General features: G+C 45.0%; 1 long non-coding RNA gene across 1 annotated transcript; it reads right to left on the reverse strand.

Annotated features, from left to right (window-relative positions):
* Positions 1-13,155: 13,155 nt before the first annotated feature.
* LOC310750371 lies at positions 13,156-23,153 on the reverse strand. The gene is made up of 3 exons (XR_014542075.1): positions 22,615-23,153; positions 19,830-19,894; positions 13,156-18,441 (listed from the first exon to the last, which is right to left on the reverse strand). It is a non-coding gene; the product is annotated as an uncharacterized lncRNA (long non-coding RNA).
* Between the last annotated feature and the right edge of the window lie 1,912 nt (positions 23,154-25,065).

The raw sequence follows: 25,065 nt of genomic DNA on the forward strand, positions 1-25,065 counted from the left end.
TTGTAGCCCTGTGAGAGGGCAACTACAATTCCCAGTATTCATTGGGGAAATCATGTGCTTCAAATGTATGGTGTGCATGCAGCCTGGAAGGAAGCAAACCTGCATGTTAATTCTCTAAAAAGCACCTGGAAGGAGGCACCAACTAGTTCTATTTGCCACTAATACGGTTCAGCTGCAGTGAATGCTCTGCCCCAACAAGCTGGGAGAAAGTAGTTAACAGTGCCAGCCAAGCAGTGTGAAGAGTTATCTCATCCAGGTACTAAATCATTTTCCTTTTTAAGCAGAAAAAGGCCAGATTTGGTCGTGATTATTACTTTCTTTGTACCTGTATTGACTTCTGGTGTCCATGTAGCCAATGAGGTGGCTGGGTTTGGTTTGTCAATAGTGTGATACTTCAAGAGAGAAAGCTTTACTACAGATCTGGGAGAGAACCCTTGCTTTCATGTGCTTGGCTGATAAGAGTCCTAACTCCACCCCAGGATGTGATGTTTCTGCGGAGTATCAATGAAACTAAAATATCCAGCCTTTGGTTGAACTGTCTCTGCTTCAGATGGGTTCAGATTGGTCTGCTGAGCCCACAGCTGCTTCTGATATCTTTTCTGATAAGAGAAACTGTTTAGCAGCCACTGGTAGCAAGGAGCAGCATAATTTAACTGTAGGGACGACTTAATCAATTAGACCTTTTGAAAAATATGGCTAGGTGAGCTGGCTTTGTTTTCTAGGCGAATAAACTAATCTCTCTGCCATATAAGAGAGGAAATGTGCTTGTGATAAAAGCATTCCTTCCAACATTCATTGGATGAAAATGTCCCTCTGCCATGGTAGCTTGAGGTGCAAAAAGGGAGAAGGATATCCTTCACCTTTCACTGTTGGGATAGAAGAGGGGATTTCAGCAAGTGTAGCTTGTCATGCAAGCAACTCCTGCTGAAATTCTAGCCAGTTCCATTCCTGGGAAGCTCAAGCCCCACATCTACTACATGGTATTTCCTCTCCCCTCCCCAACCTTTTAGCTCCCCAAGTCTAACATCTGTTTTACCTGATTCTTAGGGGCAGTTTGAGATTTCCAGCATTGCAATACTATTCACGTGGCAGTTATGTATGCTTTATGTTGCAATTTGATTCACACTTCTGGGTGTGTCCCTCCAGTTGAGCTCAGAGGGGCTTGATTCTGATTAGACACTGGATTGCACTGCTAGTATGTTGCTTGTTTTTGATGGACCTTCATTCAAGACAGTTTTTCCTTCAACTAGTAAAAGTGAAGCATTTCAATTTCATGTCAAAATGTTTAGACGGGAGCACTGTATAATATTTTTATAACTTTAAATTTATAGCTTTAAATTGTTTATAGAATTATAGCTTTAATAGAGTCTAAAAAACAAAACACCACCCGCAAACTAATGTGTGGTTTTCTCCAAGGCCACAAATACGTGGGCACATGTAAACCTATGTGCACATATGTGCATCTCCAGAAATGGGAAAAACCTTATTTTGCCATTAATTCCTTTCCAGCATCTGACCACTAGGTGGTGCTTGACATTACACAAGTATGTATATTTAAATGCCAAACATAGCATGCTGCAGGCTAAGAGCAAGGAGTGCTGCTTTTGTTTGTCCTTACAGTGAACTCTGCATCTGCCTTGTGTCCTGCAGCTGTGGTTACTGAATCATCCACTGCCACTACAGCACAAGTTGAGCCTGCCTCTTTCCTGCAGTGGAAAGCAAACTAGGCTGGTGTTCTTATCAGCCAAGATGTCTCTGTGTCTCTGTGTGATTCATTGCTAATCCTGAATCAAAAAGTATGTTTTCTTAAGGACCCCATTCCTTCAATAGTGAATAGTCAGAAGAGAAAGTCTCAATCTAGTGCTCCACCCATGGCATTGATGTGTTCAGTAACACTTTTCCAGCTCCCTAAGGATAGAGAAGCCATGGCCTTCCAGCCATTCATTGGCTCCAGCTCTCATCAATTCCACGCCAGTGGCTTGGTATAGATGAGAGCCATGGCTCAACAACATGGGGTGTGTGTCTTGTGCTCCCCATCCTTGGTTTACCTGAGCCAGAGCAGTGACTATCTCAATTTGGTAAAAGCGGGATCTGTCTGCTTACTGAAGTCACAACTTAGGCTTTGAGTGTGATAGGTATAACAAAGGTGTGAACACTGTGCTCTAAAATGGCACATCCTCTTGAGATGGGTTGGAATTGTTTTCCCTTCACATGGTGAAGACATGAGGCAAACCAAACCAAACCCAAAAACCTGCCCAAAGACTCTTGCCAGCTGACAATGTAGAATCTGAACCTAAGTCATCCATGACTAAAAACTCCATGCAGAGATTCACTCTGTCTTTGCTGCCATTAAATACGAAGGAGGCAAGCTCCACTGGCAATTATAAATATAGGTTAAAAATGCAGAGGAGAAAGTTACCTTATTAAGTCTGCATCGTCTTTGGCTCAGGTCACTTTTCATCATCTTAAATTGGATGGGAAATCTCTGGCCGGATGCAGCTACCTCTGTTCCTCCCCCCCCCAACACCACCCTCTTGGGACTCTCCCCAGGCAACACCACCTTTCCAGAAAGCCTCCCTGGCAATGCTCTGCACTCTTCTCTCTCAGCTGCTTTTGCCTGGCTGGAAGGTGCCCTTGAAGTCTGATGATGCTTTTTGCTTACCTGGATGGAGGATGGGGACTTGACCTCTGCCTAGCTGGAATGTAGGCTACTGTACAAATAGCTTCCCACTGGCCAATAGGAGACGAGCACCAGGGATGATCATGGCCTGGTTCCCAGCCAGATGACAACAAAACAGGCTCAGGTGGTGGCATAACTGCTGGTAATATGGTAACGTAACACATCTGGCCATATGTCACCAATTTAAAAAGAGTAAGTACCAAAGGTGAATCCCCTTCTCTCCCTCCACCAACGGATTGTTGAAACACTTTCAGCAACTTTCCCCCTTTAATCAGCGATAACTACCCTTTCATAACCCTGTTTAATTACCCTGATGTTCTTCCACTTGGGGTAATTAATGGAACAGGCTTTTGAGCCAAATGTTTTTGTTGATATTAACAGCACGGGCTGTCCAGTGCCAATCAAGTATGGCAGGGACACACACACACACACACACGGGGGGGGGGGGGAGACTGTTCTTTTCAAAGGTGTGCTACAGGTAGATATTCAACAGATGCATCTCTTCTTAGCATAGAGATGCAGCAAATGGTTTTCAAAAGGAGCAAAGGCAACGATCATACCAGGCAGCAAGATGCTGGCTGGTATTGGTCAGGTCTATTATGCCTCTGACCTCCCACCAAGGAGAAAGATCTGGCTCCTCCAAGACCCCTGGGATGAATAAAGGATCTTGGATGGGGGGGGGGTATGATATTAGTTTGCACAAAGTGCTTAGGTAGTCTGGAAGCAGAGCAAGTCTCACACACTGCTGCTGCCGTGCAGCATAAACTAGACACAAAAGGAGAGGATGCCAGGGGGAGGGGGCAAGCACAAAGCTGGAGGACCAGGTGAATGCAGGAGAGGGATGAAGCCCTGCACAAAGTGAGAGCAAGCCCCCAGAGGGTGTTACATAGTTCACGTGCCCCAACCTTTTTTGCTCCTTTGAAGTTATGCATAGGTGGCTCGTTGCTTGCTTACTCCCCTTAATCCTGTTCCTCACCCTTCAGAATCCTAAAAAGCTCTGCAATCATGTAGGGGGCATCTAGTGATGCAGCAATGATGGGAGAAAGGCATTTCTTTGCAGCTGCTCCACAAGGACAAGAAAAATATTCCGTTTTAGAGCACACTGCGCAAAAACACAAGCTGGAAGCACATGCTCAACCTATAAAGTATCCTTTGGCCCCAGCCACACTTCATTGAGAGTATGGGGCTAACAATACTTTGCAACTTCACAGTGTTCTAGCAGGGAAACAGTGGCTGAAAGGACTCTGCAAATATTAAATATATGCATGGGGGGGGGGGACCTGACAGCAAGCTCAGTCCTTGGCAACACTCACATTTTACTTATTTACTTTGATTGACAACCTGCCTTTCGACAAAACATTCCCACATGGAATCTTAGTAATCGAAATAACTGCACAATAATAAACCATATTTCTTTTTAAAATACTAAGTATACAGAGAGCTAATGCATCTCGGAGATAATAAAGTCATCCATTCTTTTGGAATAAAAGCATTTTCAAAGCCCATTTTAAACTGAGAAGGTATGTGGTGGAGCTCCTAAGAAAGGAAGCCTCACAGCTGTGGTGCCACTCCTGAAAAGGCCCTGTTTCTCTGAGGTGCACTAAGGGAGGGTCAATGGGCAGGCCCTCTGAAGCTGTGCTTAGGGTTTGGGCTTTCTTAACATCTCTGGCAAGTTGCAGTAGTCCTGTGCTGGGGCTATTCAGTTGTATATTTTTGTTTCTAGTGTTTCAGTTCCCCCATAGTGTAGTGGAGATACCAGGACTGAGTAGGAGCAGCTTAAAGGTAAAGGTAAAGGGACCCCTGACCATTACGTCCAGTCGTGACCGACTCTGGGGTTGTGGCGCTCATCTCGCTTTATTGGCCAAGGGAGCTGGCATACAGCTTCCGGGTCATGTGGCCAGCATGACTAAGCCGCTCCTGGCAAATCAGAGCAGCGCACTGAAACGCCATTCACCTTCCCGACGGAACAGTACCTATTTATCTACTTGCACTTTGACGTGCTTTTGAACTGCTAGGTTGGCAGGAGCAGGGACCGAGCAACGGGAGCTCACCCCGTCGCGGGGATTTGAACCACCGACCTTCTGATTGGCAAGTCTTAGGCTCAGTGGTTTAACCCACAGCACCACCCGCATCCCTAGGAGCAGCTTACTGGCAAGCAAATTTATGACAGAGACGTATCAGTCTCTTAAGCTGCAGTTCTGTACAACCCATGGTGAACCTCTGCCTCTTCCTCCTCTCATTTCCCATTGCAAGCATATCGGAATACTTTGTCTTTGCTCATATTGCAAGGGGCAGGGGCATTTCTCTCCCTTCTGGTCTGTGATAGGGAGGAAAATCACTGTCTGTGCTCTTTGGAGACTGAAGAACAGCAGGACTGATTTCTCCTCCCCACGGCAGTGCTGGGCTGGGAGAAGAGGAACCTCTTTTCACAGCGCTGCAATGGGGAGGACACCCCACTTCGCTGCTCAGTGGAAGAGCAGGGTTTGCATATTCATACCAGCCTGTCGGGTGTGTGGTCATGCTCGGTCTTTGGCAAAGACCACTTTTGCTTTGGCCACACCCTCCACTGATAGGCAGCCTTGGGAGGTTGGCCAACAGCAGATGTGGCCCCTGGGCACCCCTTGGAAGTAAACACAACTCAGCAGGGGCATAATGCTATGCAGGATGGCACTGTTTGCCACGATGCCCAAGTAGCTCGGAAGGATGCATATGCCATGATCATGTGGCCCAGAGAGGGAGTGTGGAACCTTGGTGAGTCTAGCAGTCCATCCAATTTGTTTAGGCAGGAGCCCTGGCAGGGAGTGGTCCTGGCCGCATTCCTCGGCAGTCGCCGGGGCTGTGTGGGGCTGTCAGCTGCGCTCCTGCAACCCCCCCCCACTTCCCCTCAGTCAGCAGGGCGAGAAAGGGTCGCATGTTTGGTTCAATTCATTTCTTCCTTGGAATCTGGCCAAGCTGCTGAGTATTTAGAGAAGCCTAACCGCTCTTTAAAGCCATGTCATCAAGAGCAGCCAAGAAAATGCTGGTGGTATCTTATGACTTACGGCGGTGGGGGGAGGAATGGGCAGGAAAGATAAAAGACCCACACAGTCCAAATGAAAGGTCAATTTTGGGGTGGGTGGGAAGGTTATTTTCTTCACTAAATAACTGAAATCATGCAAGCAGCAAGTATAGCATGTCTCCGGCACATAGATTTGGTGAATCACTCTGTCTCAGAGGGCCGTTTAACTAGCAGGGAATTTGAAGATTGCCTTCATTTGCTATAAGGGAAGCACATTCCCCTTAGCATTGTGGCGGGTTCCTATTCTCTCTCGCACACGGAGCCCATTAGGGTTGGCAGCTCTCTCTCTCTCTCTCTCTCTCTCTCTCTCTCTCTCTCGTGTGTTTTTACCTTCTAATCACTCCTATTGCAGACAAAGAGACTTTTCAGGGCACTTGTGAGCAGCGAGGAGCAGATTCCGCGCAATAAAAGATTCCTGCCCAGCCAAGATAATGATCTCTCCAATTTAAACAGTCTCCCACCTCCACCCACTGCAACCTGCCACTGCCATTCTGCCAAGTGGGCCCAGTGGAAGAGCATTCTCCCCTTTGCCTCCAAAAACAAGTCCTTCTTCCCAGCCCTCTCTTGGCAGGAAAATGAAGGAAGCAGGCCACCTCCTCCTCTGCCTACGGACATGGTGCCCTGTTTAAAAGGATATTTGAAACGAGGAGATCCTCCCAACCTCCAAGCACAGTCATGGGGCTACCCACTTCCCATTCAAAGCAAAACAAAACAATGGGAGCCTTGCTGTTGATTTTACTACATCACAACCTGCAGCTCACAATTCACATTTTATTTCCTGCACCCGGTGTGCTGCCAAGTATCCACTTCCCAATGGCTATTTGGCTGCTTTCTTTTAATAGGCTTGCCTCCCACTTCTCTCCAGCCTGCATGAGGCAGCTCACAACAATCACATAGCTAAAACAACACACAAATATATCAGCTACAAAACTCACAGAGGACATCGCGGCACTGTATATTTCACCCAGCACCCATTCACTCACGAGCAAGGCATGACTCTCTTTGCTGCTGAAACAGGCACCCTTCCCAAAAGCCAAGGAGGATACATTCAGAGGAATCTCTGCTGGAAGACTGTTCCATGGACTTGGTCTCAGAACCAGAAGAAATGCATCACGGGGCAATGGGCTCATTCACATTTTGACTTGTCCTATATTTTGACTGGTCTGTATACCAGTCCTCAAAATGCTCTATCTGCACTAAGATCCATACGTTTGGTTTGTTCTACGTGGTGTAGCAAAACCTGTACTCGTTATATTCAGGCACAAAGCGTATCCCAAGAAAAGAACATATAATGACTCAGAAGGCCATAAGGGATGAATGTAAGCCAGAGAAATGCTCACCATACATCCGTGATATATAAAATCTGCATGCTTTTATTATGTGCTCACTAATGCTATACACCTTTATATCTAGATTTTCTGGGGCAGCTTTTCATTCCTAGGACCACTTCCTAATATTAATTATTTTTCAAGAGACATGCAAGTCCAAACGTTTTAGACTAGAAGGGTGTCTTCCAAGGATTTATGCCCTCTTATTGTATATCAAGGAGATAATCAGATATGTTATCCGACTGTTCTCCTTCCTTACAAATCCCATTCTGTTCATCGCACTTGGGAGCTCTGTCACATTGCTGGGTCTTGTCCTTTGCAGCTATCAGTATGTTGTCTTGCCGCCCCAACCAATCCTTTTTCTGGGCTGCCTAAAGAGAAAGGTAATACTTTTCTATTATGCATCCCCATGCTGGGTGCTATTATAGAGTATTTTACATTTACTGTATCTAAATTAAATCTCATCCCATTTAAACTCATCCATTTGGCTGAGGTCTCTCCGTCACTAAGTGATTCCATTTATCTGCTGTTTTCGCAAGCCCTCCTTGTTTGATCCATGAACATGATCAATATTGCAATGTATTTTCACCTCCAAAACCACTAATGAAGATTTTTGAGAGCAGCCAGCTTGAGACTGACCTGGCACTTCCTGCTCCTAACTGGCTGCATGGGTGTTCTGCATAATTGATTTGTTGACGGGCTGTCAGCTAGCTCTTCTCAGCAATATTCTCAATGGAGATATTTCAGTGATTTATCACATGTTCAGAGTGGGCAGCCTCAAGTCAAACAGGATGGTGCCTTTCCATATACAGTGGTACCTCTGGTTACGTACTTAATTCGTTCCGGAGGTCCGTTCTTAACCTGAAACTGTTCTTAACCTGAAGCACCACTTTAGGTAATGGGGCCTCCCGCTGCCGCTGTGCTGCCGGAGCACAATTTCTGTTCTCATCCTGAAGCAAAGTTCTTAACCCGAGGTACTATTTCTGGGTTAGTGGAGTCTGTAACCTGAAGCATATGTAACCCGAGGTACCACTGTATTTTCAAAAAGCTGCCATTCTCTCTGACTCTTAGAATGCTTCACATATACTATCAGCCTTCATTGGAGGTAAAGGATTGTGAGACTAGGTGGGTATGGCTTTGTCAGGCGAGCGCTCATGCTCTTGGTTTGTGATCTGTCAGGCTGATGGGTCTTTGGGATTGGACCCAACCTGATGCTTTAGACTACAATTCCCATCACCAGTGCTATTTTTTCTAGAAAAAGAGGTGCCGGAACTCACCATGAATGCCTCCCTTGTTCTCTTAGAATGGCAATGGCTCCCATCTGAGAGGTGCCGGAACTGAGTCCCGGCTGAAAAAAAAGCTCTGCCCATCACCCGAGCCATCATTGCCAGTGACTGGGGATTATTTATTTCTTTTAACAGATGCATAACCTGCTTTTCAAGGAACATTCTTCACAAAGCAGCTTATAAAACACGCATAACCAATAAAATATAGTTTTGACCCATCTAAAACATATCTTTTGTAAGACAGCTAAAAGCCAACACAAAAACAACAGATACTCAGCATAATTAGACCTTCCAAAGCGCAAACCAACACACTGTTTCCACAGCTTTGTTTCCAATTAACCACTGGATTAATGGCAGATGTAGTCCAAAAAATTGGGAGGGTACCCAGTTGGGACTAGATAACCTTCCAGCTGTGATCTTGTGTGAACTGTAGGAAATCCCTGTCCTCCAGCTGTTTCCTGGGAGTGCTGCCACCCTTTCCCAGGACCTTCGCAACCAGCTGTACTTTTAAAACCCTGAACCTTGCATCTGGAGCTTCTAAACACCAAGTTGCCTCATGTGTTGTATTAATATTTATCTGTGCAACACTTTGATAAGAAAAACTCTGATGCTTTCTGATTAGAAAAGATGCTTTGTGTAGGTCTCCGCCTAAAGCCTTTCTGTATCTAGCTATATTAAATTCCCTTTGTCAGCTAAATCTGCAATTTTGTCAAAGGAGGCTATTGGAGTCTGTCTGGCACGATCTGTGCTTTATGAACCCAAGTTGCTTATCACTCACCGTGTTGTTCTTTCATAAGGGCTGACATATCGATTCCCATAAAACATTAGCCTGGCTTGGAAATGCAGGCTTGCCACAAGTGAGTGAAACTGACAAGCTGCATGAGAGCTGCCCATTCTTCCATGCAGAGAGGGCTAAAGGACGGTGGCTCCTCTCCCAGGAGGGAATGTCTGCTTCTTGGAGAGCTGAGCCATCGAGGCCATTGGCAGTGGACCAACACATTAAGATGGGCTCGTGCTATGATCACCTGCATGTATGTAGCATACACAGCCGGGATAGCTCAGTTGGTTAGAGCATGGTGCTGATAATGGCAAGGTTGCAGGTTCAATCCCCCTATGGGGAAGCTGCATATTCCTTCATTGCAGGGGATTGGGCTAGATGATCCTCAGGGTCCCTTCCAACTCTACAATTCTATGATTCCAGGATGCAAAAAAGGAAGCGGCTTCCAGCTTACTCACAGTTGTCGGAGGTTGATCTATTAGGGAAAATGGGGCCCCACCCCTACCAACTTCAGTGCTCCCCCAAGGAGCTGCTCCAGTCCAGAGGAGGGCACTGCCTGTCAGTTTCCTCCTCCTCTTCATTCTTAGTGTTACAACTCAGCAGGGAGGCGGACAAGAACAAACTAGAATTAGTTGCTTCAGCAGTATTATTGGATCTGGCTCTGCCCCCTGCTGGTCTCCCTGCCTCCCACCTTCCCAGTCCCAAGGGGTACCTCCCACCCCTGCACACCACTGATGAAACGGGGAAGAGGATACGGAATGTGCAATGCAACACCATTTGAGTGCCAAATGAAAGGGCCACTCCAACAAAACAGGCAGTTGAGGGAGCCACTGGGGGCACCATTTGCTTAAAAATCTCCAAGGAAGGAGAGTCTACCACCTCTCGTGGTCACTGCCCTCGCCAAGGTTTGCTGCTGCTTTCTCCCACCACCCTCGCTCACCGATGGGCCAGAGCAGGACATGCAGCTGACAGGGAATCCCAGGGCTTGAACTGAAAACCTCAGGGAGGTGGGCAGGGAAGGGACAAGAAGGACCCGCAAAACCAAAAAGAAGGAGCCAAGAGAAACCTGGATGTGACTAATGGCCCAATCCAAATCTCTCTGCTGAAATAAATGGACAAGGAGAGGTGTAAAGGTTGTTCTGATCCCAATTGTGATTTTGGGTGGTGTCAGTGACGTGTGCGCCCCATATGTGTATATGCAAGCTAGGAACAGGTAGAAATAAATGGCATGAAAAGCAACAATTGGAGAAGTGAGATGTCTGGGAGAGGTGAGATGTCTGGGAGAGCAATACATGCATAGGCTGTGTAAAGGAATTGAATGGGGTTTTGTTTTGTGTGCATTCAGGCTCTATGCATTATGCTTGCTGTAAGAGAGAAGAGTCAGATTTATCAATGAAATTGACAAAAAATCTGTGCAGCACTTATCTCCCACACAGAGCCCCCGAACCATTCCCTTATCTATAGCCTGCCATGTGATTAGTGACTATAGACAGTCCTTTTGTGGCAAAGAATTTGAAAGCCGCTTTCAGCCATAGGTGAAATCCATTGATGTCCACCTGCCAGCAGAACGGGCACTCTCAGCAGAATGGACTCAGCCTGTAGGGCAGATGAGGGGCTCATGGGGGAGTTCAGTGGGAGAGGAGAGGAAGGGGAGGTCTACATGTGCAGTGTAGGGTGTTCACCAATATCAACCAGTGGAAAAGAAACTGTACCATGAGCTGTCTTTTGAAATATTGTATTGCTCCCACACCATGGATAGCGGCATTATGACATTAAAAAAATAATACCTTCTAAAAGCTACTGATTAATAAAAAGCTAAACTTCTTTACTGTATACATGTTTTGTTTCAGGTATGAGGGTGGGAGGAAAGATATTGGGGCACGAGAGGGGAAAGGAGGAAATTGCCAGCAAATTTTAAAGGTCAACATCTGACTATTGGCACAATTAAATTGCAGCAGAAACAGGAACAACAGTCTACATTAAGAGCATTTGTTGCTTCCTTATACTTTATATAGTAACTACAGTAATGCTGTTCTTGTTCAGATAGTTTTATACATATACAATGGAGGGGAGGAGCAAACAGATTTGTATGTTTGGCGTGCAGGCTTAGCAGAAGAGTCAGTTGTTTACAACAACAGCTTAAAATATAGAACTGGTGAGTTGGCCAGAGAGAGAAGTATACTTATCTGTGGTTCAAAACACCAGTGGGGATTTCTTGTCAAACAATAGAATTGGTTTACTCAAAATTTAATCCGGAGCCTTGAATTGTAAAGACAGATAGTTGTTTGTGGTGCTTAGCCTTTAGATCTCACCTTGGAACAAAGGCTTGTCTCACCTGTGCTCCCTTCATCCCTCTCCAGTGCTCTGCCACCCTAATTCCCCCTTCTTGTCATGTGACACCTCTCCTTAAGTCCCTGCCACAGGTTGAGGCCACACTTCTCTTTATCTCATGTTGTTGTTGTTGTTTAGTCGTGTCCGACTCTTCGTGACCCCATGGACCAGAGCACTCCAGGCACTCCTGTCTTCCACTGCCTCCCGCAGCACCATCTCATTTTTGACCACATCCAACTTACCAAGGTTTATGGTTCTTACATTCCAGGTTCCTATGCAATATTTTTCTTTACAGCATTGGACTTTCCTTTTGCTTCCAGGCATATCCGCAACTGAGCGTCCTTTCGGCTTTGGCCCAGCCACTTCATCAGCTCTGAATCTACTTGTCCTCCGCTCTTTCTCAGTAGCATGTTGGACGCCTTCCGACCTGAGGGTCTCATCTTCCAGCGTCATAACTTTTATATGCCTGTTGTCTTTGTCCATGGAGTTTTCTTGGCAGGGATACTGGAGTGGCTTGCCGGTTCCTGCTCCAGGTGGATCACGTTTGGTCAAAACTTTCCACTATGACCTGTCCATCTTGGGTGGCCCTGCATGGCATAGCTCATAGCTTCTCTGAGTTATTCAAGCCCCTTCGCCACGGCAAGGCAGTGATCCATGAAGGGGTATCTCATGTTAGATGCCAGCAATGTGTCTGAGCACTGCACTTTAACCCGCTCTTTTCATTTGTAGTCTTTCAGCTGATGGTGGGGAAAGTGGTGTGTGTTTCTGAAGGATTTCACACATTATGTTGGAATATCCCCTGAGCAAATAGAAAGCCGGCCGCTGCTCCCATAGACCTTAGCAACCTGACAGAATAATATTAAAAGAATGTGTGAACAGATCACCAGGAAACTTTGCTGGAATGCCACAGGTTGGTTTTGCTCCAAGATGAGCTTGGATACGCTTGCTGAAAGCAACCTTAGACTGAATGTATCTTCAGCCGTTAAGCTTTCACTCAGCATGTTACATACTCTTTCTGTCACATCTAATGCCAAGCTAAATCTATGCCTTTGGACCAAAGCACTTTGGGAAAAGCTCTAAACCTCTTTCCTAACTTTCTTACTGCTAGAATTTATTCTCTTCCCGTCCCAGACAACCCTGAGCTATGGTTTACAGTTGAGTTGTGGCTCAGCAAGTAGGCTAACAATGAACTCTCCTTGTAAGCAGCCTGTCCTGAGACTAGCTCACATTATACATGGCCAGCTTTGTTGCTCTCATGGTTTATAGGAGGATGTCAGCTGTTAATCCTCCGCCTTTGTCTCTTTTCCGTCTCCTAGAGCTCTTCAGTGCTGACTCTGCCATTGCTGCAGCACCCGGTATAAATGCTTCTGATGCAAAAGGTTCATTTTCCTCTTTTGTATCTGCCCTGTTTGGTGGAATGACAATTCCAGGAAAGCCCGCAGGCAATTATGTTAAATTGAGAGCTATATGGTAGTTATGCTGGTTCTACTTCCCAATAAATACAGAGGAAATGAGGCATTGCCTTTATTTGACCACCCCTTCTTCAAAATGCTAAATATTACATCCCTAGGTAGTGTGTGCATGTTTATCAAAATGACAGGGCATCACTGCGGAATGGTGGCAGTGGAAGAACTTTGCTAGTATTTAGCTTTTTTATTGTATTTGTAAAAGGCTCGATAAAGATCTCTGATTTTCAAGATATTGCACTGTGTTGGATGTAAAACCTTTCTGAAAGGCTGGCCATCCATAAGCACAATCGTGCTGTGGATCCTGGGATTGCAGACATACTTACAAGACATGTCAGCTGTTGCAGAATTTTTACGGAAATTGTTTATTGCTGCCAAAGTGCTCGGGGCAGACCATTTTTATTTTTGTTTCTACACAAACAAATCACCTTTTACATTTCCCAGGCCTCTGCAATTACCTCACTCTGGCCCCACAATAAGCACCTCCACAACACTTTATGAAATATAAATACCCTGATTTCCTAGCACAGGAGGCAGTCGCTGGAAGAGAACCAAGATGATCTGTTTACTGCAAAAATAGCAATCAGCATTGTGCATCTTTAAGTGTGTTTGTTCCTAGGAATAGGAAAACAAGTGACCTCCAGATCAATCCAATTAAGTAGCCCATTTTCTATGAAGTAACAATCAAATTAAAAGCAGCTGCTTCTTGCATTACACACCATCTCAACTGCATTAAAAGATTTGCTTGTTTACTTCTAGGAAGCATGCTCAAATTGCCTTTCCGCCCACTAAAAAAACCGCACGCATAGGAACAAAAATGCATTTTTCTGCATCACTTGTGGCAGCATGCTAAGGCACAGCAGCTGTTGCCAGTCAGGAAGATCAATTAGGCAGAACCTGCCCCACCCCCTGCTCCCAATCTGTCTCTAGCGACTCCTAACATGTCTGTACCACTGCAAAGCCAGACCCCATCTAGCCAGATGTTTGGTGTTTCAGGTTTGTTAGGCAATATACTCCACACACAAAGGTGCTCTCCATACTGGCTCCTGCCCTCAAGGCCACACACAATTTTTATGTAAAAAAAAAAAAAAAGAGGTGAGAAACCTATTGTGTGTGTTTACATACCCTGGGGAAGAAGAAGAAAAGTTGTGCAAGATGAATTGCAATTGTGCCTGGGAACTTTGCCCACTGAGCACATCACATATTCATCTACATCTAAGTCTAATTTACATCATGCTGCCTTTTTGCCAAGACTGGCCCTCTAGGTAGCTTACCTTGAAGTCCTAAAAACTTTAACGATAAAATGAACCAGCCACACACACACCAGGCTTTCAGAATTAACATGCTCAAAAACTGACTAATAGCAGCAACACAGAAGAACACCTTAGTAAGCAAATTTTTGAAAGCTATAAAAATCTAGTGGAAAAGATAAGGTTTGGAAAAGCTCTGGATTTACGTAATGCTGGATTCACCGATGAAAAAGCTCTGTTCCAGAACATTTCGCTACCAACAGTAGAGGCATCTGGAGCAGTGGCTCTCCAACATACCTTGGCACCATGGTGATTGTGTCTGTGTGTTTCATATGTGAAAAAAACCTCCCTCAGGTCCAGACTTCCTCAAACTCGGCCCTCCAGATGTTTTGAGACTACAGTTCCCATCATCCCTGACCACTGCTCCTGCTAGCTAGGGATCATGGGAATTGTAGGCCAAAAACACCTGGAGGGCTGAGTTTGAGGAAGCCTGCTCAGGTCAGTTGGAACTTTTTCATGTAAACCAGTACCTTGAAACTGACCTGGAGAACAACTGGTAAATAGCGCAGATCAAAAATAATTGGTGTTACATGCACTCTTGAGCCTGGCAGAATTAGCCTGTTTTAAATATACTGTAAATGTGCAACTTCAATGCCAGAAACTGAACTGGGAGAAGGAGCACCAGCTTGCAAATTTGTTTCTTTCAGTGTCAAGTGTTGGACCCATTGACTGTGTTACCCTTGCCGCAACCACCATTTCTGTGCCCTAAATGAATAAATCAGATTTCACAAGAAGGTATTGCAATGCCTACCTCTGGTTTTGTATAGAATAATGAAGGAGAAAATATCTGATTTGCATATTCTGATTTGCCAAAGTGTGGTTTGCTGTAAAGGGAACTTGATAGTTTTGTTACATAAGTCAGCTTCGTGACCCTAAGCAATTTGCACAGTGCTGGGAGCTGAACTGATGGGTGGGGATGGTGTCTCACCTCCGCCAAGAGATGCCACAGAAGCCCTTTGAAAATGGAGTTGTCCCCAGAGGTCTGGTCACAAACACGTTTGATAACTGAATTCCCACCATGTCCCTTCCGGGACAACCAGCAAATGCATAAGATGCATAAGATGTGAACACCGGTACAATGTTCATAAGCAGAAAATTTGGCAGAAATGAAATGTTTGACTTCCTTAAGGATAAGGAGAACATGGGAGACAAAACCAGGTTTAGTGAGAGTTTGCAACATTATGCCTTTTCATTCTGTCTGATTGCCAGCTGGCAGCTGTGAGATCTGTTTAAAGTTCCAAATGAGAGAGAGAGAGCGCAGATGCTGTGCCTTCCATTCAGGCTTAACAATCAGGACGAAGGTTTTGTCTCATAACAGGTGGAAGAACAGGCCTGAAAGGGCAACAGCTACATCTTCCACCTGTTGCTTTGGATCTTCTGATGCGGGAAAGGGGAACATGTGGCCCACCAGATGCTGTTGGACTCCAACTCCCATAAGCCCCAGTCAGCGTGGTCAGTGCTCAGGGATGGTGGCAGTTGTAGTTCTACAACATCCAGAGGTTCTGGACCCTGTAAAGCTGTGATCTCTGGGTTTGGCAACCCTCACATTCTGGTATTTTATACTACAGGCAACAACTGTTTTAGGCACGTCTGATATGTAAGCGACTGCAAACACGTGCATTGCGCCAACCCAAAAAGTGAACCAAAAATGTCACAAAAAACAGGGTGGGGTGTTTGCAGCCTTTATCAATGGTGTTTCAAATATATGTGATTTCACTTGAATGCGTTGTGCCTTGGAACGTAACCCCCGTGTAAACTGGGAGTTTCCTGTATGTTGTACTTTGAATGTTTGGCAATGCTACATTTTCTTACATTGGGATCAATTGAGTGCTTCTTCTTTTTCCTTCGGCGGCAGCAGCTGCTGGAGGTGAGGAATCTCTTAGCGCTTTTGGATCATGTGGCCCCAGCCATTCCAAAGGATGAGCTGCCATCTCTCTTTCATTCTCCTACAAGCATTTAGGGGATGTGGGACTCAACTCGCTTTTAAAGTAGCATCTCCTAACGAATCAATGACATGACTTTTCCGATGCAGCTCCTTTTAGGTACGCATTTGTTTCGACTAAGCTCTTGAGTATGGCCGAGTCCTTTTTATATTGAAATCCACGATCCTCGATAACATTTTATTATGAGGTTTGCTATTTTTGGTACCACTGTTACTTTGTCATGAGCAAAGCACATAACATTTCATGATATGAAATCATTATGGGTACTGCCGAGTTCATTACTAGGGCATCTCACTGTATTAAGAATGAATCAATAGCACATACTAATATGGCAGCGTGATACCGAGCTGGAGTTATGAATAGCGCATCTAGAAATAGACAAGAGTATTCTCTGGGCCTTTGTCTACTCCTCTTCCATTATCTTGTACAATTGTTTTCTCCCAGGTGCTGGGATGGTTTTAGACGGTGATCTAATGATTTTGTTTAAAGTTGTATGGGCACCATAATGTTGTTTTTCTTTCTTGAAGTTTGGGAAAAAAAATGTCTTTAAGGTCAGGCCTTGCACTCTGCAAATGCCTTCTATCCATCCTTCATTGATTTGTGCATATTTTAGAGGCCATGCTATATGCAAGAATTTACTGGAAGTTCCTTGGAGGAAGACCATTATTTGGTTGCTTGTTTATTTCCTTATCACATTTTTTATCCACCCAACAACAAAGCACAAACAATAAAATGAGCACACACACCCTTGCCCCAAAATCAAATCACAATTAAAATGCAATGTGGAACTTTCCTTGTGCTTGGTCTGGAAATTGCAGTTGTGTAGAATGCCACAGCACGACTGCTGACAGGAGTGAGAATCTGTCAGCATATTACATCCTTCCTCAAGGATGTGAACTGGTTGCCAATTTGTTACTGGGCCAAATTCAGGGTGCTTCTGTTAGTATATAAAGCTCTCAACAGTTTGGAGCCAGTTTACTTTATGGATCACATTACCCCACATATGCCCACTATGGCTGCTCCAATCTGCATAACTGGCCCTTTTCCAAGTGTCACATACAGTTCATTCTGCACTTGCATTTTACTGTGGGAGCACCTATTGTCTAAAACACCCTGTTGCTGTGCTGTTATTGACACCTGCTAAAAGACTTGACATGTAATTTTGTTATGTACGTGTGTGTGTGTGTGTGTGTGTGTGTGTGTGTGTGTGTGTTTGTGTGTGTGTTTTAATCTGGTCATTGAAACTATATTTTGATAATTTTGTGCCTGTTTTAAAGTCTATTCTTGTTGCTATTTTTAATTGAATATTTAAACAATTTTATGTAAACTACTTAGAGATTTAAAATAAAATGGTATATGCAAAAGCAGTAGGAGAATTTGCACTCCCCCAGTCCTTCTCCTCATGTAGGTCCTCTGTCCCTCTAACTTGTGCTGTTAGCAGCTTAAAATGAATTTGCAGTTCAGTCTCATCCAAGACAGACTGGAAGTGCCTAGCCACCTTGCCCAAGCAAGGGACATTTTACGGCTACCTGATAGTTGATGCAAACCTCTGTGTCCAAGGGGAACTTCAGAAGCAGCCTCGCAGCTGCCTCCTTCAAGTTGATTCATAAATGGAGCCCATCCATTTATCTACCGCAAGCATTCTAGACCCTTCAGGTCTGAACTGTCAACTTCAGGTAGGAAGCTGAATGCCCATTATAACAAAGCCCAGATCAGGAATTGTACTTTTTTGGGGACACATTGCCCAAACAGCTCAATCGATTGGATAAGTCCACTTACCTTAAACACGGTGTTGCAGCCGACCACGGCCCCATGTCAGCAATCCACCAGCTGGCTGGGAAGAACTGCAGACCTGCCTGCGAACTGACCAATGGCAGGAGGGCCTGGGTCTGGGGATTCCCCGGGGGCAGGCCCAACTGGGCAACTGGCATCACATGTGTCCGTCCCCCAGGGAATAAATTGACGCTGACACAACACTCTTCCCTGGTTTTTCCATCAGATCTCCCAAACTCCAACCCTTTTTGCAAATGCTTCTTCTGTCATGCTACGACCTTGCTATGGACATTGTCGGCTGCCGTATTCGGGGCCGAGCAGGAATTTTTCCACTTGGCAAATTTGGTTTTCAGCTACTTCACAGCAATCGTCACAACTTTGTGAAGTTAGGCATTGGGTAAGCCTTGGTCTTGGTTGGAGGGGAGGCTGTAGCCTGGGCCTGTCGCTTCTTGGTTAAGCGTATCCCATTAAAGGGATCCGTTCCCTGCCTTGAGATGGCAGCACAGGCATAGTTAGGGTCAATATCAGTGCCCACAGCAAAGAGCTGCATCGCCGCCACCCCCAAATCACTTTACTGTAATAGCCACTTTATAAATTACTACATTTTACATGACCCAATTACTCAAAGCACCCAGAGTGAGGGCAAGGTAAGGAGGGAGGGTGGAAAAAAGCACACCTTTGTGCCACAGTGCAAGAATGGTGGGAACTCACCATGACACACATATACTTCATAAACTTCACAGGTTGATAGGGAATTTTTGTGCCCCCACCCCAGACCTGCACCCCCAGCAGGGGCTGGTTTCCCTGAACCCTAGGTATTCCTCTAGATGCCAGGACTGAATGCAACGCCCTTTCCTTTGTTTTTACAGCCCTTAGCCTGAGTTTTGGCTTGTGCGGGGGGAAAAGTTATACAAGAACGTAATATTGGGTGTGATGATGCGGAAATGGGAGAGGTCTGGGACTGTGGCTGTGCTTAATGTCCAGAAAAAATGATTTGACCCTGACCTGGAAAGAGATGCTGGGGCTGAGCCCTGGTGAGCCCTGGCACCAAAAGGCTGAAACTAGGCCCTGTGCTTCCAGTTTGATAGGAAGCTCCTCTGGGCTCTCAACTGCACCCACCCCCAGCTGGCTGTTGCCTATCCTCAGTTCATGCAAATGGTGTCCAAGTTAGGGGATTCGTCTTCCTCTTTAAAGGACAGCCCAGAGTCCTGCTCCTTCTTCTCTCTTGTTGTAAACAATGCAGCGGATAAAAGTGTAATAAGAATCCTAAAAGTGCTCCTTCAGTGGAACTGATTGCTTGTGTGAATGCTGCCTAATTAGTGTGTGAAGCCCCTCTCCTTAACTGAGCCCTTGCGACATCAGCATGAGGCCATACCCATTTCACAGGCAATACCCCCAAATGGAGCTGGCTAAATGGAACAATCCCCGAGATGCAGGGGGAAAGCATTATTACTGGTATATTTTATTTTTCAGCCTATGGAATCTCAGTGGGCTGCTGCGTCCAGTAATTATTCTTTTTCACCCGTGCTATTAACTTTTAAGTGGCATTCTCCACTGAAATTAATGGGATGTAGAGCTTATGGACACATTCAGAACACTTTATTTTGCTCTGAAATGTGTTGCTGTGTGCGTTGAAACATTACTATTTCCAGCTGATATTATGGCTTTAAAAAACACAAAAACAAACACCCCCAACTTATCTTTCCTACTCAATTTTTTTCTTCTTATGTTTCAATTGCATTTTCTACCAGCCATAATGCCAGTAGCATAAGTAAACAAAACTCCATGATTATTTCTCCCTCTCTCCCCAGCCCTCCCTCAAATAACAACAATCCAATCCTAGAAGTTAATTATGATCGTCCAGGAAATTACGCACCATGGAGAAGGGTATCCATTTATCAAGGTTGCATTTACCAGCGACTGGTGGTATGTTTTTTTTTTCTGACTCAGCTGACAAGAAGAAAAAATAAAGTTAGCGATGGCCCAAGCCTTGGGCCATTTCTGGTAATAATGTGAAGCGCTCAAGCCATTATTAGCTTAATGGTTTAATTTAATAGATCATTCCTGGAGGTAGGCTTTATAGTGCAAACAGTTAGAAAAAGCAAAGTTAATAATAGCTTGAACTGCACAGATCTTTATATGGGAATTGGCCTTCAGCACTAATTATGTTTTGCTTTTCAAATTTTAAGCAACACCTCTTGCTCGATTATTTCAGGTCCCCAGCTTGGATGTTTGGTGTTTCATTATCGTTTGTTATGCTCTGGAATGTATTATGGGAGCACTGAGCTGCAAACCCCTCTGGTTTGAATTTACCTGCTTCCAAATTACGTTTAGGAACGTAGCTCCAACACCGTGTAATATCAGTGAAGAAACAAAACTCCTGCTAAAATCATTACGGTGCACTTATGACTTGTTCACACGCTGCAGGGAAATGCAAAAGAAGGGATTTCAGCAGGTCTGGCTCACATGGCATCCCCTCTTCTATGCCACTGTTAAACATGCCAAAGCCCTGACCCCTTTACATCCTATGGCCAAACCCCAAATGCCAGGTTCCACCCCACTCCTCCCCTTGAACAAGTTCAGGGTTATTGCTGCAGGTGGCTAGTTACTAGTTCAGCACTTGCTGGAGTACGGCTGCTATGGAGCGCCTGTTCCAGTCTGCAACAGCCTTGGATGAGATCAACCAACGTCTGCAAAAAAAGCCTCCGGGAGACACTTCCTTGGTGGAGCCATAGGAAGGATTAACGAAGAGATGTTGGGTTTGCTGAGTAGAGTCAGTTGCCCACAGAAATGTGAACAGGGTGCTGGCTATGGGCTCTGTTCTGGTGGAAGTGGATGAGTAAGAAGGACTTGATGTGAAAAACAATCCCCCTGAAACCTAACCTGGGCTGGATCTAGACACATCAAAAATGGGTTTCAGGAAAACGTGTTGTAAACTTCATTATGGGAAATCACGTTGGCGAAAAACTCCACAAAGCCATATGGTGTCACAGTGTTATAATGCATACAAAACGCTTTTTCTTTACTAGTGTAGCTGAATCCCCAGGCCTGTTATGTTGGTAGACTAGGAGCAACATTTGAGAGCACTTTAAGAAATGGTGGTGGCGGCGGTGGCAGTAGCAACAAACACAACCATTATTCTGGCCACTCCCCCCCCCGCCCCAGCTGGGATGCTTCATGGTTATATTGTGTGTGACTTGTCTGCCTAGTCTGCAGTAAAAGCTGCCCTTCCTTCTCTGGGTTTGGTTCCCTCCATAGTCAAGTGGGAATTAGTTGGAGTCTTAGACCACATTCACAGCATACATGTAAAGCACTATGAACCCACTTTAAACAGTCATAGCTTCACCCAAAGAATTCTGGGAGCTGTAGTTTGATAAAGGACTCAAGAGCCCCTATTCCCCTCCAAGAGCTAAAATTCCCAGCATTTGCTGTGAAGAGGGATTGATTGTTAGCACTCTATGGCAGTTGTAGCTCTCTGAGGGGAACAGGGGCTCCTAAAAACTCAGTACCGTTCACAAACTACAGCTCCCATAATTATTTGGGGGAAAGCTATGACTGCTTAATGCGGCATCATAGTGCTTTAAATATTTGGTGTGAATGTGGCCTTAGTCTTGCCTGTGTAGCAAGCCTTACTTGCTATGCTGAGTTGTCCATCTGTTGTTCACAAATAAATACAGCTATTGAAGTTTTCATGACTTCTGCTTCCTCCTGATATTAGAGGCTGACCCACTGGAGTTTCCTCACACAGTGAGTATCCTTCCCAAGCCCACAGGATGTGGGTCATTGGAATCCATTTCAACAGTTTATATACCACTCATTTCTAAGTGGTTTACAATGGGGTTACACAAGATTAAACTGGTTAAATTAACCATAAAATGAGAAAAAAATAAATGCCAAAATTTCAACAGAGAGGGAGCCCATCTGATCTCAGCCAGGAGGGGATTTTGCAGAACTGGGCCCACAGTATTGAGCCTGGCAGATGCAAGCCATGCATTCATCAAAAGCACAGCTTTAGCACCCGCACAGAAACATATCCAGAACTGGCTGAGTGGTAGTGCAAAATCAGCATTGCATGATCTAGCGGAAGGGTCATGTGGTCAAATGCTGACCAGTTGTGCGCATTCAGGGTTGCCTCCCCCCTTCCTTTCCTTCCCCTTCTCCCATGTCTTTAATAACATCCCCAGAAAGTTTCTCTCCGGTTGTGGGAGAGAGTTGGTGGGGAAAGCTAAACCAGATTTATGATGACAGGCCAACTCTCGGTTGAAAGGTGCTCGAGCAGAAGATTAGCATTCATATGTGAGCTGACCCTGACACAACATCAGAGGCATTGGTGCACAGGCTGGAAGTGAAGAGCTACACAGTCTTCCCTGGGTGCTGCAAATTCAAGCTGCCACTCCTGTTGCTTTCCTCAGTAAACAACTAGAAGAACTGATTTGGAGGCTGCAAAACGACTCCTGAAGCCTGCAAGGGGGTTGTTGGCTGTTGTGTCAAGGTGACTGATAATGCAATAAAAAGGATCCTGGGGAAAGACCCTGGAAGGATGTCTAGAGCAGCTAGAGCAGTCTTTCAGGACTGGGAGAACGTAGCACCTGAAGTTTATAGAGGGTAACAGGCATGGATAAACAAGTGCGGGTTAGCTTGCTTACTTATGTGAGGGGAACCATTAAGTTTTCTGCTTGCAGGTTAAGGAAGTGTGGCACAGGTGAAGGCATTCTTCCTCTCTCTGTGAAGTGACTCTCTGATACCAGAAGTAATCTGGGGTGCTGAAAATCTGGTTGTAGCAGAAGGTGCAGTGAAGAAAGACAGGGGGCAGGGTTAGGCACCCCTCTTTTTCAAGTAAATTGTATTTCCTCCTTTATATTTGGAACAGGGGAGACACATGGCTAAAATGCACAACAGCCCTCTGTCACATCTTCTTAGGCTATGCACAGTAAACAAAAAACAGACAGAAATAAAATCCTTCAGTCTTGAAAGTGGTATGTCAGCTACGAGGCGTTCCTCTCACATGCCACGGAATACATCTGTACATATTTTCTCTTTAAAATGTAAAGTCAATGCAAATATATGAAGTGCCACAGGTGGCTTAGAAACTACTGTTTGATTTCAGAGATGACAAGACTGGGTTGTTGTTGTTGTCCAGGAGTCCAGCAATCAGCAGAGGTCCTAGAGAATGTAGCAGAGGTGGCCAAGGTTAGGTTTATTCTTGATCGTGGAATGCAGTTGGCAAATAAATTCTGAAGTAGTTATGAAGAGCTGTACTGGATCAAACCAAAGCCTTTTCCAGTCTAGCATCCTGTTTGCCTCAGTGGCCAACCAGATTCCTCTGAGAAGCCCACAAGCATGACGTGAGCTCAATAGCCCTCTCCTGCTCTTTCTACTCTAGCAATTAGTAGTTGGAATCATATGTCCTCTGATCCTAGAGACAGTATGCAGCCAGTAGCCATCAATAGCCTTGTCCTCCATGTACTGTATGTGCCTAATCCCCTTTTACAGCCATAGAAGTTGGTGGTCATCACACCTAGCAGAAGCACAGTCCATAGTTTATCTATGCACTGTGTGAAGAAGTCCTTCCTTTTGTCTGTCCTGGATTTCTCAGGCTTCAACTTCCCTGGATATCCTTGGGTTCTACTATTACAAGAAAGGGAGGAAACATTCACCCACTTTCTCCAGAATATACATAATTGTATATAGTTTTATCAAGTCCACCCTCATTTGCCTTGTTGGTCTTGCGTTGGACATCTGCTTGCCTTTACCTTAAACTAAAAAGCCCTAACTGTTGTAACCTTAGCTCCATTAATGGTTTTTCATTGCTAAGAATAAATAGTTGGGCGCCACGCAGGAGCTGCATGTGATTTTTTTGCAAATGTAGACATGTGGTGTCCAGGTACAAGCTTGTGCAATGCCCTTAGCTAAATAGGAAAAACAACGGAAGCAATTTGTCTGCTCTGGATACTGAAACAGCAGACATAGATCCTTGGCAAAGCAGATGTAAAGAGCTCCAGTAAACCTGGCCATTTGGAGTGTGCAATTTTAGACACACTGGAAGAACTTTATGTTGGGAAATTACTTACCAAAATCAGGCTCTTTTATGGTCATTCATCCAAATTTACTAATTCGTTTTCTTTTGTAACTTCCCCCCTTTTTAAAGGAAGACCCTCTACTATTTTCATTCCCAGAAAGCAGATGTTTATGAACTTATACCATTTGCTTTTTCCCCAAAAGTAAAAGCTGGCTAGTTTATTACAGCACTTGCTCTTGCATTTGGGGTGTGGTGTTAGGGATAAACGCGGGATTTCCTTGCATATATATATCTCTAATTCAGCTTTTAGAAAGCATTATGATGATACTCAGTGCTGGCAGGAGCGGGTGCAATGAAAATGGGTCAGGCAGTGGAAATCTGTGAGCTGCTGGCTGAGGCAGAGGGAGGAGGACTGCGACTTTTCCGGGATACTGCTGCATGGAGTAGAGTAGATGTTACAAAAGGAGGCTTCTGATTGGTTGTTCAAAGCGTCCCTTCTTTATTATTGCTGGAGGTGAGGGGTGCCAGATTCTTTTGCTCTGGTGGCTACATAGTTTTAAACCATGGGTAGGCAAACTAAGACCTGGGGGCCGGATCTGGCCCAATCACCTGCTAAATCCAGCCTGCAGATGGTCCGGGAATCAGCGTGTTTTTACATGAGTAGAATGTGTCCTTTTATTTAAAATGCATCTCTGGATTCTTTGTGGGGCATAGGAATTCGTTCATTTCCCCCCAAAAAAATATAGTCCGGCCCCCCACAAGGTCTGAGGGACAGTGGACCGGCCCCCCTGCTGAAAAAGTTTGCTGACCACTGTTTTAAACCCACGAGAGCCAGCAAGGTAGGAGTATGAAGGAGAGCATGGATTTCATGTGAGTGGGTTAAGAAGTCCAAGTAGGGCCCCCACCAGAGAGGAAGGGCAAACCAAACTGATGGACTATGTGGTGGTGGTGAAAATGACTGGGAAGATCAGAAACCAGGAAGAACAGACTTTTAACACTTGTAATGTAACAAGAATTAGGAGTACATGGGATTTATTTATTTTTAATTGAGTGATTTAAAATATGCAGCAGAAAAGGATTAGTGACAAAACCC

The sequence above is a fragment of the Podarcis filfolensis genome (genome assembly GCF_964270895.1).
Source record: "Podarcis filfolensis genome assembly, chromosome: 1".
In the NCBI taxonomy this organism is placed as follows: domain Eukaryota; kingdom Metazoa; phylum Chordata; class Lepidosauria; order Squamata; family Lacertidae; genus Podarcis; species Podarcis filfolensis.